The sequence below is a fragment of the Amblyomma americanum genome, chromosome 11, assembly GCF_052857255.1.
Source record: "Amblyomma americanum isolate KBUSLIRL-KWMA chromosome 11, ASM5285725v1, whole genome shotgun sequence".
Lineage (NCBI taxonomy): Eukaryota > Metazoa > Arthropoda > Arachnida > Ixodida > Ixodidae > Amblyomma > Amblyomma americanum.
In genome coordinates this window covers 123150173-123162414 of record NC_135507.1, presented here as the reverse complement: position 1 = coordinate 123162414, position 12242 = coordinate 123150173, and the positions used below count along the sequence as shown (strand labels likewise).

General features: G+C 48.5%; 1 pseudogene; it reads left to right on the top strand.

The window, feature by feature from the left end:
* Positions 1 to 10725: 10725 nt before the first annotated feature.
* Positions 10726 to 11670, top strand: LOC144110999 (uncharacterized; annotated as a pseudogene).
* Positions 11671 to 12242: the final 572 nt, after the last annotated feature.

Genomic DNA, 12242 nt, shown 5'->3' with positions numbered 1-12242 from the left:
AGTGCCATGAGGTGGCTGGTAGAGGTAGAGACCGGGAGGTCCAGCGCTCGTTTCATGATTTTGCAGAGGATGACCTCAAGGGCATCCTCTTCCTGTTTCCGCAGGTGGAGGTAGGGAGTCTAATACAAGATTCGACTGGTCACGAATGCGTTCGCCAGCCGCAAGACGTCTTTGCATCGTAACCCGCCGCGCTTGTTGGAAACACGGCGGACCATGCGGCCCACCTGGTCCCCCACCTGCCGGAGCATGGCGAGTATTGTGTCGCACCGTCGCTGGTTGTGTATGAAGAGTCCGAGGGCTCTGATTTCCTTGGATTCGTGAATGGGACCACTTTGCAAGGAGATATGGATTTGTGTCGAGCATGTGCGCGAGGGGCGCAGATGCACAAGAAGAAGCTCAAAGCGCGCATTGCGGACCTCATCCGGCAGGCAGCAGAGTACGCGGCCCAACTCGCTGACTCCAACTGGGTGGACTGCTGCAACACGGCGGCGAGGCAGATGTCGAGCCGCAACACGTGGCGGCTCTTCCGAGCCCTCATCAACCCAACACATACCCGCACAGAAACGCAGAAGCAACTACAGAAAGTCGTGCAGTCATTCCAAGGAAATACAATGCAGTTGGCACAGGCGCTCCGGGAACGCTACCTGTGCACAACTCAGGGCGCCCGCAGATCGGCCTACTCCTACGCAGGCAGGGAAAACTAGTTGGACAAGCCTTTCTAGCTTCACGTTCTGCGGGCCAGTGTGGCTAAAATAAAGAGGGGCGCCGCGCCGGGACAAGGTCACCGTCAAACTTTTGGCGAACCTTCCTGATTCAGAGTACCAATGGCTTCTAGAATACATCAGTGCGGTCTGCACGGGGGGAGCCCCCCTCCCCATTGACTGGAAGACGGCCCTTGTCACCTTCATCCCGAAGGCCGAGAAATCGATCGACACGGACAACCTCCGCCCCATCTCTCCCACCTCGTGTGTGGGCAAATAGATGGAGACGATGGTGTGGGATCGGCTGTCCGAATATCTCGAACAACACAACACCTTCGCGGACACCATGTTCGGATTTCGCCCACACAGATCCGCACAGGATGTCCTGCTCCAACTCGACCATGAAATCTTGAACCCCATCACACACCCCAAAACGACAAAATTGTCCTCGCGCTCAACCTGAAAGGAGCGTTCGACAACGTAACCCACCCGCCGCGGTGGCTCAGTGGCTTGGGCGCTCGACTACTGATCCAGAGTTCCCGGGTTCGAACCCGACCGCGGCGGCTGCGTTTTTATGGAGGAAAAACGCTAAGGCGCCCGTGTGCTGTGCGATGTCAGTGCACGTTTAAGATCCCCAGGTGGTCGAAATTATTCCGGAGCCCTCCACTACGGCACCTTCTTCTTCCTTTCCTCTTTCACTCCCTCCCTCATCCCTTCCCTTACCGCGCGGTTCAGATGTCCAACGATATATGAGACAGATACTGCGTCATTTCCTTTCCCCAAAAAACCAATTATTATTAACGTAACCCACGAGGTCATACTCTCACCCTTGAGTCAAACTCACTGCGGCACCAATACCTTCAATTACGTGAAACAATTTCTCACGGACAGACTCCGAATACAGGACCAAGAGCATGGACCTTTCCTGCTCGGCGCGAGGGGGACTCCACAAGGCGCGGTGCTGTCCCCTCTGTTATTAAATATAGCCATGATGCGCCTACCTGCCCTGCTGGGTGCGGTCGAAGGTGTCCAGCACGCGCTGTACGCCGACGACATCCCCATCTGGGCTACGCACGGACTCCTAGAGGACATATGAGACCAGCCTGCAAACGGTTGCCAGCATAGTGGACCGCTATGCCCGAGACTGTGGTCTGCATTGCTCCCCGCAGAAATCGGAATCTGCAGTGGAGGAAACTGGATCTAGCGCAGCTCGGTTTTAGGGGCTGCTGCTGCACTCACACAGACCAACTTTCTCGATAAAAGCTCAGGCAAATTGGGGCTGATTAACTCTTTCGCCAAGGGTGCTTTTGCTGCTGCCGGCCCCTTAGAAAATGGCGCTCTCAGCATCAAACGATCTGGAAGCTAGCAGCTGCAGCCGGGCAATGCCGACGTAGCCAGGTCACTGGTAACCAGTTAATGACGTAGGCATGCTGCCGCCCCCGCTTGCTCTGGCGCCTACCGACAGCGGCAAGCTTTCTAGCGCCGGAGTATCGGCCGGCAGTAGCGGATGCAGCCCCGAGCTTGGCGTGGGCGAGATGGCGTTCCTGTTGGACAAGCTGGTCCGCATAGACTCACGCATGAACGCGCGTGTCCAGGGACGCTTGTGCACCGACCAGAAGAAGACTGGAGAAATGAAGTACAACCTTGACCCACTCTGCAGAGAATGCGTGGTGTGGCCAAGAGAGCTTGAAGCTGCGCCTTCAGAGGGACAAGGCTTGTGAGCGGGTGCAGCGCCTCGACGAGAAAATCGGCTTGAGGCAGAATTTATATGGCGAGGATATCGCGCTTCTTCTCCGGGTGGTGGGGAAGTTGAAGGCGAAGAACCGGAGGCTTTTAGCAGTCAACGAGGAGCAGATGTGTCACATGCAGGAAGAACAATCAAGACGCGGCCGCTCCTCGCTGTCGGATGCCATCTGCGTCAACCTGGAGCCGCATTCGGGGAGTAGAGCTTCTGCACAAAGAGCTGCTACTGGGGTAGGATGAGCTGCGAGCGCCGGACGCGAAGTTCCACCGCTGCCTTGAGGCTTCGTAAGAGGACTGCTTGGCAGCCATGTACTTCGTCATCAGGAAGAACGCCATGCTGCAGCGCGTCCTCCAGACCCTAGAAACAGAGGTCGACGTGGTGTATGGTTGCCATCTCCTGGCAGCAACCTCGTCATGCTCAAGGTTTCCAATGCTCTCTAGCATCGTTCCTTCAATGCGTTCATGGGTCACATGGGTCACCCTCAATCGCAACACTGGAAATCTAACTCCTGTATACGCACGCTCCCTGCGCCCTCTTTTCAAACGTATTTAATTCTGATGCACTTTCTAATCCTTCTCATTGTGAACAAGGCTCCCGTACGGGAGCCGAAACGTCATTTTGTTGTTGTTTTTTTTGTTTTTTACTTTTGGTCGGCGTCCTCCTTTTAAGTTTTATTATGATCGTCCCCGACCAGACGAGTTTTCGTCCAACTCTCGACTTCATCAACCTTCGCCGGGCGTACGGCCAACCCATCGTCACAAGCATCCGTCAGTACGTGTCCCTGGTCACCCGTTTCGCATCGTTCAAAGGCCATCTTCAATTCAACCTGACGTGCAAGTCTTTAGCACTTATTCCACGATCGCTTCGTTTGATTCGTCCCGTCTGCACACCCTTCGGGCTAAGCGTTATTGCGAAGGCTGAACGTTCGCTCCTCCAAGCCAGGATACTTGAATGCAAAGAAAAGCTTAGAGCAATGGAAAATGAAGCCTTTTTCGCCCGCCGCCGCCTGGAATCCCGCTACCCGAAGGAATTTCCTAGCACTCAGCTGCATGCCAATCATAAAGCAACCACGGTGTCTCGGTCCGCTGACCGTGCACACAATAACAAGTTACGTCAACTCCTTCCGCTCCCTTCAACTACAGAGAAAGCTGCGCCTTCAACGGTTGTCCATAACCTTTCTTCTTATAAACCCAACAGCGCCGAGCTTTCTGTTTTAAACCTGGGCCTAAATTTCAACACTGAACCTACCCTGGATGCCAAAAAACTTGTGTGTGCCGTGGAAAACGCGGTTAACCAGGTTGAAACTTCGCGCCGAGATGAAGCAAGGACTCGTGCTGTCAGCGTCCTCTGCAGGTACCACCCGCAGCATCACACGTCCCCACTGACCATTGAACAGCGTGAAGCTGTGAGGAGCCTTCGCAAGAACATGGATCTTGTTATACTTCCAGCAGACAAAGGAAACACGACAGTTCTTCTGGACCGCAATGACTACATAAGCAGAATGCAAAGCCTACTGCAAGATGACGCCACCTACTCCCGTCTCGACAAGGACCCGACCGCAAAGGTGCAGCGCGCTTTACAAAGACTTCTTTCTGACGTGTTCAAATTCGTTCCTCCTTCTCACAAAGCACTTTACTTCAAACTGTTGTGCACGAATGGTTCCGCCCCCGCTCTTTACGGGCTTCCAAATGTGCACAAACCTGGTATGCCGATGCGGCCCATCGCAGACTACAGTCGTTCTCCTCTTCACAGTTTATCCAGCTACCTTCACCGGATCCTCAGGCCACTTGTCGGTCTCGTCTCAACACACGTACGCAACTCGACTGACTTCATCAAGAAGGTAAGCGACGTGTCACCGGACGATGACGAGTACATGGTTTCGTTTGACGTCAAGTCGCTTTTCACATGCGTTCCCGTTGACCTCGCCGTACAAGTGTTTTCTGCTGCCCTTGAAGCTGACAATTGTTTACCACAAAGGACCCCCATTGACATTCCAGATCTCCGCAGGCTCTTACAGTTCTGCCTGGACAACACTTATTTCGTCTTCCAAGGCTCTTTTTACCGACAACTTCAGGGCACACCAATGGGCGCCTCTATCTCAGTGACTGTCGCGAATCTGACTATGGAATTTGTTGAGCGCCGTGCCCTTGAAACATCCCCATCACCGCCAAGAATCTTTCTTAGATATGTAGATGACTGCTTCTGCCTCATTCGGAAAGATGATTTGCTGGCCTTTTCGTCTCATTTAAATTCCATTCAAGAAGCGATTGGTTTCACCGTCGAAGAAGAAATTAATGGCGCGTTGCCCTTCCTGGACGTATTGGTTAAACGAAACAGTGGAAAGCTATCATTCAGCGTCTACAGAAAACCCACCCACACCGGAAGATACCTTAACTTCAAATCTGTGCACCCGGCTAATCAAAAGAAATCTGTTGCCACAACCTTGTTCAAACGCGCAGAACGCATATGCAGTTTCCCTGAAGATCGGGCAGTCGACTTTGGTACTGTACGGCAAGAACTCGCGCGAAACGAGTACCCAGCTGCTTTTGTGGCATCCGCTGAAAAGCAGTTATCTTGCCCGACACGTGAAACTCCCGTGTTGTCCCCTCTGAAACGTGCCGCTGTTCCCTACACACCTGGAATAAGCGAAGCCTTGGCGCGTATTCTGCGCACATTCCAAGTTCACGTTGCCCATGTCCCCACAAGGAAAGTTCGGCATGCGCTGGTTAACGTCAAAGACGTTCTCCCCAAAGAAAAGTACCCTGGCGTTGTTTACAGCGTCCCCTGTTCTGATTGTGACAGCGTCTACATCGGCGAGACTGGTGATTTTAATAGACGCCTAAAAGAACATTGTAATGACGTTAAAAACAAAAAAGTGAACTCTAATGCTATCGCCGAACACTCCGTATCAACTGGCCACGATATTGACTGGGGTAGGGCACACGTGCTGGCAACTGAAAAGAATCTGTACCGTCGCCTGCACCTCGAATCATTATTCATTCAAACGACTAATCGCACCCTCAATCGCAACACTGGAAATCTAACTCCTTTTCAAACGTATTTAATCCTGATGCACTTTCTAATCCTTCTCATTGTGAAAAAGGCTCCCGTACGGGAGCCGAAACGTCATTTTGTTGTTGTTTTTTGTTTTTTACTTTTGGTCGGCGTCCTCCTTTTAAGTTTTATTATTAACAAACTATGAAGAGCGAAACTTCGGCGTCGCATGCGCCGGTTTTTTAGAAAATCATAGTTATTAGCCAGCTAATATTTTCAAAATTTAAATTAGCACACACTAGTAGTAAGGACAAATGGCGAGTGCGCAGCCACGAGCAAGGCGATGCGATCGATATCAGTTTCTGAAACGAAGAAAAATTCGTTCTCTGAAGCCCTACAGCGCGAGGAAAGGGAATTTTTTCAACCGACATTGGGGGCATGACGTGGTCGGGAAGCGCCTGCGACGCGGCATCATGCCATGCATGTTTTTTTCGGGCCGTCGTTTGCTGCAAGAAAAAGGACAGCCATCGCAAACGGCATGAATATCAATTAATAGAGCGATAAACAAACTAATGAGTAAAGCATGCAGCGCAGGCATTTAGAATTTGGCGCCGTCGGTACTGCAGCAACATCACCAGCGGCAGCTGTGTTCGCAATGAACATCCTGTACTTTTCATGCGCTTCGTTTCGGCAATTGTGGCGAAAAAAAAACACCGGATTTTCTCGCACTGCAGGACTTTCGGGAACAAGTTTTCTTTTTTGTCTCAAAAAGTAATACAGCAGGTCCTGTGCATGGCTCTGAACTCGCGATTGGGCCAAACCCTCGGCGTGCGTTAAAGAAAGAGGTAAATAATACAGTATAGTTTATTAGCTTGGTAATTACCCTATTTTAATTAATAAGTCCAGTGCGCCTCACGGTTTCCTCGTGGTTTTCTTTCTATCTGGAATACCCCGTTATAACATTCTTTAAAAGCGTGCGCTGTGTTGGGATCCCACCCTGTCCCCACTGTTGGCACTCGGGCATCTCAGCATGGTGCCACTGCAGTTGCGCAGAGCTGAGCGCTGAAACGGTCAAGGCGACGGTGAGTCAAAGGAACATTTATGTACAGCATAAGCAAAGGTGTTACGTTATCAGCACAGGGACCGAGAGCCCAAAGGGGCACGGCGACGAGCCTGGAGAGCCTCGCTTGATGTCTCCGTCTCTTGTCTCGTCTGCTGCTCCCGTCCGGTGCGGCTCGGTTTTTATATCCTCCGGTGGCCGCCGCTGCAGCAGCCAGCCGTTCAAACCCTCTAATCAGGTGACGGCACTGGTCACCGTTTGAATCTGACGAATGGCCGAGTGTGTGTTGTGTTGTTGACGTGACTGAATGATGGGTGAAATGGAAAGTGCACGGGCCTGCCCACTGACTCGTGCTGAGCCGCAATAGCTGCCACGTGCAGACAGAGGAGAATTGAAAGATGTGAGAGGAAAAATTGAAAGAGTAGACGCGAGAGGGCTCGGCCGTTCCAAGTTTGCAACCGGGGAGGGCTGCCAGCGAAGCGTCGGCGCTTGCAAGTTGGAGGGGGGGGGGGGGGGGGGGGGGGGGGGGGGGGGGGGGTAGGATCATGCTGCAAGCCGAGACATGTCCGAGAGTCCGGGCTTGCTTTGCGCAATGGCGAGCGCACGGCGCTGGCTTCCACAGATGCCAGCGGAATGCGCGCTCGGGCGCCCCCCCCCCCAACGTGATCAGACAATGCGCCACGAAGACGAGCTGCATCCACGTGGATAGGGGTGTTCCCCCCAGGGTGGCTTCACGCTGCTTTCCGTGAAAAGGTCCCGATCGTCAGGCCAGGATCACTGCTCCGCAACTTTGTCGGCCAGGTGCCTCACTCGGTTCTTCTGATGCTCTTTCTTCTCAGCACCAGTCTTTGTTCTGCATCTTGCCAAGAACCGACCGACAAAATGCAACACCCAACACGAGAAAGTGCCCTCCGTCACCCGTCAAAGCACCACACTTAAATGTCATGAACATTCTCTTAGCTCTTTTTTTCTCCCATTTTGTCTCCTTTTCAACAAGAGGCTCATGTGGGGTACAAGAACTCTAAAATGCGGACACAAGCATTGTGTCATGGCATATGACATATATAATGAACAGAATGCTGAAATGAATTGGTTTTCTTGAAATCACTTTAGTTATACAACACTCAGCTCAGGCTGGAAATGAGGTAATCAGTTTTGCTCTGATGTACCTGCGAACTTGATAGCAGCTCGCGAAGCGACAAAATGCAAGTCACTAGGAGGTCCAAGGCAGCCTTGCTTAGAATGCACGGCATAGTGTCTGCGTTCGCGTTCTTCCGATTTTGGCAGTAGCGACGACGCACGGAAAACAACGCCTAACGCTCCGTTTGCCCGGTTCCGCAGGTTAGTGCTTGGCATTTACACATCGAGATTTTTTGCATTTCTTGTCCGTCGCCGCTGCTGCCAACTGGTGTGTGCCCTGTTGTTCTGAAAATGTCAAAAGACGCGGCAAAAGTAAAGGATGAAATGCGAGCCGATCTGTCAAAGTTGAAAGAAGAGATAAAGCAGGAACTGAAAGCGTCACGAGAATCTGTCGAACGAAACCTACGCAATGAAATCCGAATAGTTCGCAATGAGCAAACTGAGATGATTAAGAGCATTGACCACGCGCATGCTGAAATTGAGGACCTAAAAAGGGAACTAAAAAATGAAAAGGAAAAGAACGCAAAGTTGGAGCAAATAACCAACGAATTGAGCGTGGCGTGTGCTGCTCTGGAAAAACAGACAAAGGAGCTCGAGAGACTGCTTAATCATGCGGAACAGTATTCACGAAGGTCGAACATTGAAATCAAAGGTGTCCTGAAGCAAGACGAGGAAAATGTTCTTAATCTTGCTACAAACCTTGGAGATGCTATTCATGAACCTATCACTGAGTCGGACGTAGCGTGTTGCCATCGAGTGCGCACTCGTGACCCTAATAATTCAAACATTGTTGTTCAATTTAAATCCCGTGTAAAACGGGACGCAGTGCTGGAAAAGGCGAAAAAAGTACGTCTGACAAATGAGGACATCAGTGTAGATTGTTCTTTGCCAACTTCACCACCGATTTATGTAAATGAACACTTGACACCAGACAACAAAAGGCTTCTGGGCGCTGCGATTGCGAGAAATAAGGAGGTCTCGTGGAAACATGTGTGGACGAGGAACGGCACTATTCTAGCCCGCCAAACTGACGATTCTTCGGTGGTTCACATTTACACACAAGCAGACTTATCGAAGATGAATTAGGGACGCCGTAAAGCAGCACACGTGAAAATGGCTCTTCTAACATTGCCAATGGAGGAATCGCCACTTTTCACACCTTCACAGCTCAACGCATATTTTTCGCAAAACAAAGACAAATGCTGCCAAATCATGCATTTGAATATGCAATCGGCCGTAAACAAAGCTGACCAACTAACATACTTTTTATGCAGCTTAACCTGTCCCTTTGATGTCATTCTATTAACGGAAACATGGTATCGCTCAGACGTTGACGTCATCCATCTTCCCGGGTACAGATCATTTTTTCTTAATCGTACTACGAAGCGGGGCGGAGGCGTAGCAATGTTGATCAAAGAAAACTATTCCTGTGACATTTTATCTGATCACTGCTTAAGTGACGACGACATAGAAATGCTGGCAGTTAGGTGTGGCGGTCAAGCTTTTTGCGTTGTTTATCGTCCCCCACATGGCAATATAGCCAATTTTTTTGGCAGCTTCGAACACGAGTTATCTTTTCTTTCTGAAAACTTCTTGGCGTGCATCGGGGGCGATTTCAACATAGATATGAGCACAAGCAGTTCAGTGCAAGAGCGCATGTTAGTCACCATACAAACAGCCGGCTTCCAAAATAAAATCCGCGGACCGTCACGTGTTACCTCACATTCTTCTTCTTCTTTGGATTTACTAATCACCAATCGCGAGGATGCGTCATTTGTCGGTCGTATTGCGATAGACATTAGCGACCATCTTCCTATCTTCGTCCGTCTTCAAAAAGAACCTTTCACCAAGACAGCCTTGAAAGTCCGTCGACAGCTACTTTCCCAAAACCGCCTTGACCATTTCAGGAACAGTATTTCACTTGTGAACTGGAATCCTGTTTTCCAGCACACAACACCCGATGAATCATACAGTGAGCTCCTTCGGCTCTTTCTCCCAATTTATGATGAGTGTTTCCCTATCGTTGAGATAAAACCTTCAAAAAAAGCACGAAAGCCATGGATGACTGCTCGCCTGGTACGACTGGTAAAAAAGAAACATAAGCTCTTCGCGACTTTCATAAAAAGTAGAGCCCCCGCAGTGTTAGCCACTTATAAGTCGCTAAGGAACCGCTTAAATAGCGAAATTAAATCATCCAGGACTGCCTACTATAATAATTTGTTTAATGCGCATCTCTCCGACCGCCCGAAAGAAAAGTGGAGACGCCTAAATTTTCTGCTAAATCGAAATAACCAACATCAGGACCTCGCGAGCCTAGTTATGCATGGCAAGGAAATAGCTGGGCCGTCCCTTGCAAATGCCTTCAACCAATATTTCACTCAAGTTGGAAGCAGTCAGTACAATCCAGGTATGTCTCGATTTTTGGGCGACAGGCTAAACGAATCGATGTTTCTTGAACCAACCGACGAAGCTGAGGTTTACTCAGTGTGCAAAAGTTTAAAGAACACGACAAGTCTTGACCCAAGTAATATTCAAAGTTTACCTGTAAAATACGTACTACCTTTGATCGTGCCATGCCTCACACATATTTACAATACCGCGCTTCGCACAGGACGTTTTCCCGCTGCCATGCAGGTGGCCAAAGTTGTGGTTATTTATAAAAAAGGTGATAAAAACGTTCTAGGAAATTACAGGCCAATATCTGTACTACCTTTTTTCTCCAAGGGGCTAGAGCGAATAATGCATCGACGATACTACAATTTCCTACAGAAGCACTGTGTAATAGCCATCACCAAGCATAGATCAACTGAGCATGCTCTGCTTGATCAAAAAGAATACATATTAAATAACTTCGAAGCTCAACACCTCACCTTAGGCGTCTTTGTAGACTTTAGCAAAGCATTCGATACACTGAATCACGAAACTCTGTTTAAAAAACTCGACCACTACGGTATACGTCGCCACGCCCTCTGTCTCATTCAATCGTATTTCAGTGCTCGTCGCCAGTATGTCGCTTTAAATCACTGCTCTTCGGACTTGTTAGCAATCACAAACGGCGTGCCCCAGGGCAACCTTCTGGGGCCACTCCTATTCAACATATATATTAATGACGTATGCAACATCAGTAATTTAGTTAAATACATCATATATGCTGACGACACCAGTCTATTTTTGTCCTCACCTGACATTAAAGAACTAACTAGCAGCGCAAATACAGTTTTGTCATCATTATCTGAGTGGTCATCTTTGAACTCATTAAAAATAAACAAACTAAAAACTAAAGCTTTATTGTTCCATCCGAAGGGGCAGCATATAGGCAGTGTGCCACCACTCTATTTCGACAACGCCCCCATTGAGTACGTGGAAACCTTCACATTACTCGGAGTGGTATTTACTGCTACTATGTCGTAGGACGCCCACGTAAGCAAAGTGTGCCTATCCCTTTCCAGATATATTGGGATAATTTCGCGGAATAAACATATTCTACCCGCCAAAACCAAGCTTAATCTGTACTATGCGTTCTTTTATTCTTATGTATCGTATTGCTTCCTTGTATGGGGACAAACCACAGCATCTAACATCCAGAAGCTTCTAGTACTGCAAAAAAGAATACTTCGCGTAATTGCTAATGTACCTTATGATGCTCCGACACGTCCTATCTACCAGCAATACAGAATGATACCCGTAACAAGAATGTTCGATTACAGGTTTTCATCGTTCTATAAAAAATAATAGCCGAAGACGACGCATTTTTTTCCGGCATTGTGACACTTACACCACATCGGACACCGTATGTGACACGACAGCGTATGATCTATTCATTACCACGATGCAGAACAAACTATGGCTTTTCCACACTAAAATACATTCTTCCGAAATACTTGAACACGCCATTTTACGACACGTTACACAGCATGTCTGTCTCGGCTATTCGAAATGTGTTTTCAAGCTAAGTGCCACAGTATGTGTACCCATGTATAGAACTCTATTGCATTGAACTGTAAATTTTGTGTAAAACCTTTATTCTGTTGTGCGGAAATACTACTTGCCCATGCTAATAAAAAAAAAAGTTTCCTTTCATGCATGTTTGAAAAAAAAAGTTTCTTTTTATGCACGTATTCAAAAAAAAATATTTCCTTTTGAGCATGTATTTTACACGCCTTGTCTTTCCATGTACCTTTACGTTGTTACAAGTGTATGTAACCATCACAGTCGCTACCAAACTGCCTCTTTGTAGGGGTGGCGAGGCTTGTCAAGCGGTCGTAATGACTGCTTTTTTCTTGCCACTCTCAGTTTTGTAAAAGAAGCTGAAATAAAGTGATTGATTGATTGATTGAAGTCGCTTCTAACGGACGGTAAATGACACACACATACACACATTTATATATATATATATATATATATATATATATATATATATATATATATATATATATATATATATATATATATATATATATATATATATATATATATATATATATTCCGCCCAGTTTCCGCCCTCGCCGTTAGATGACGTTCCACGTCACACTCGCGGTAATACAGGACGTGCTACGTCCGCCGCTATGGACGAGGGTGGCGCTGGTGAACGCTCTCAAGGTTC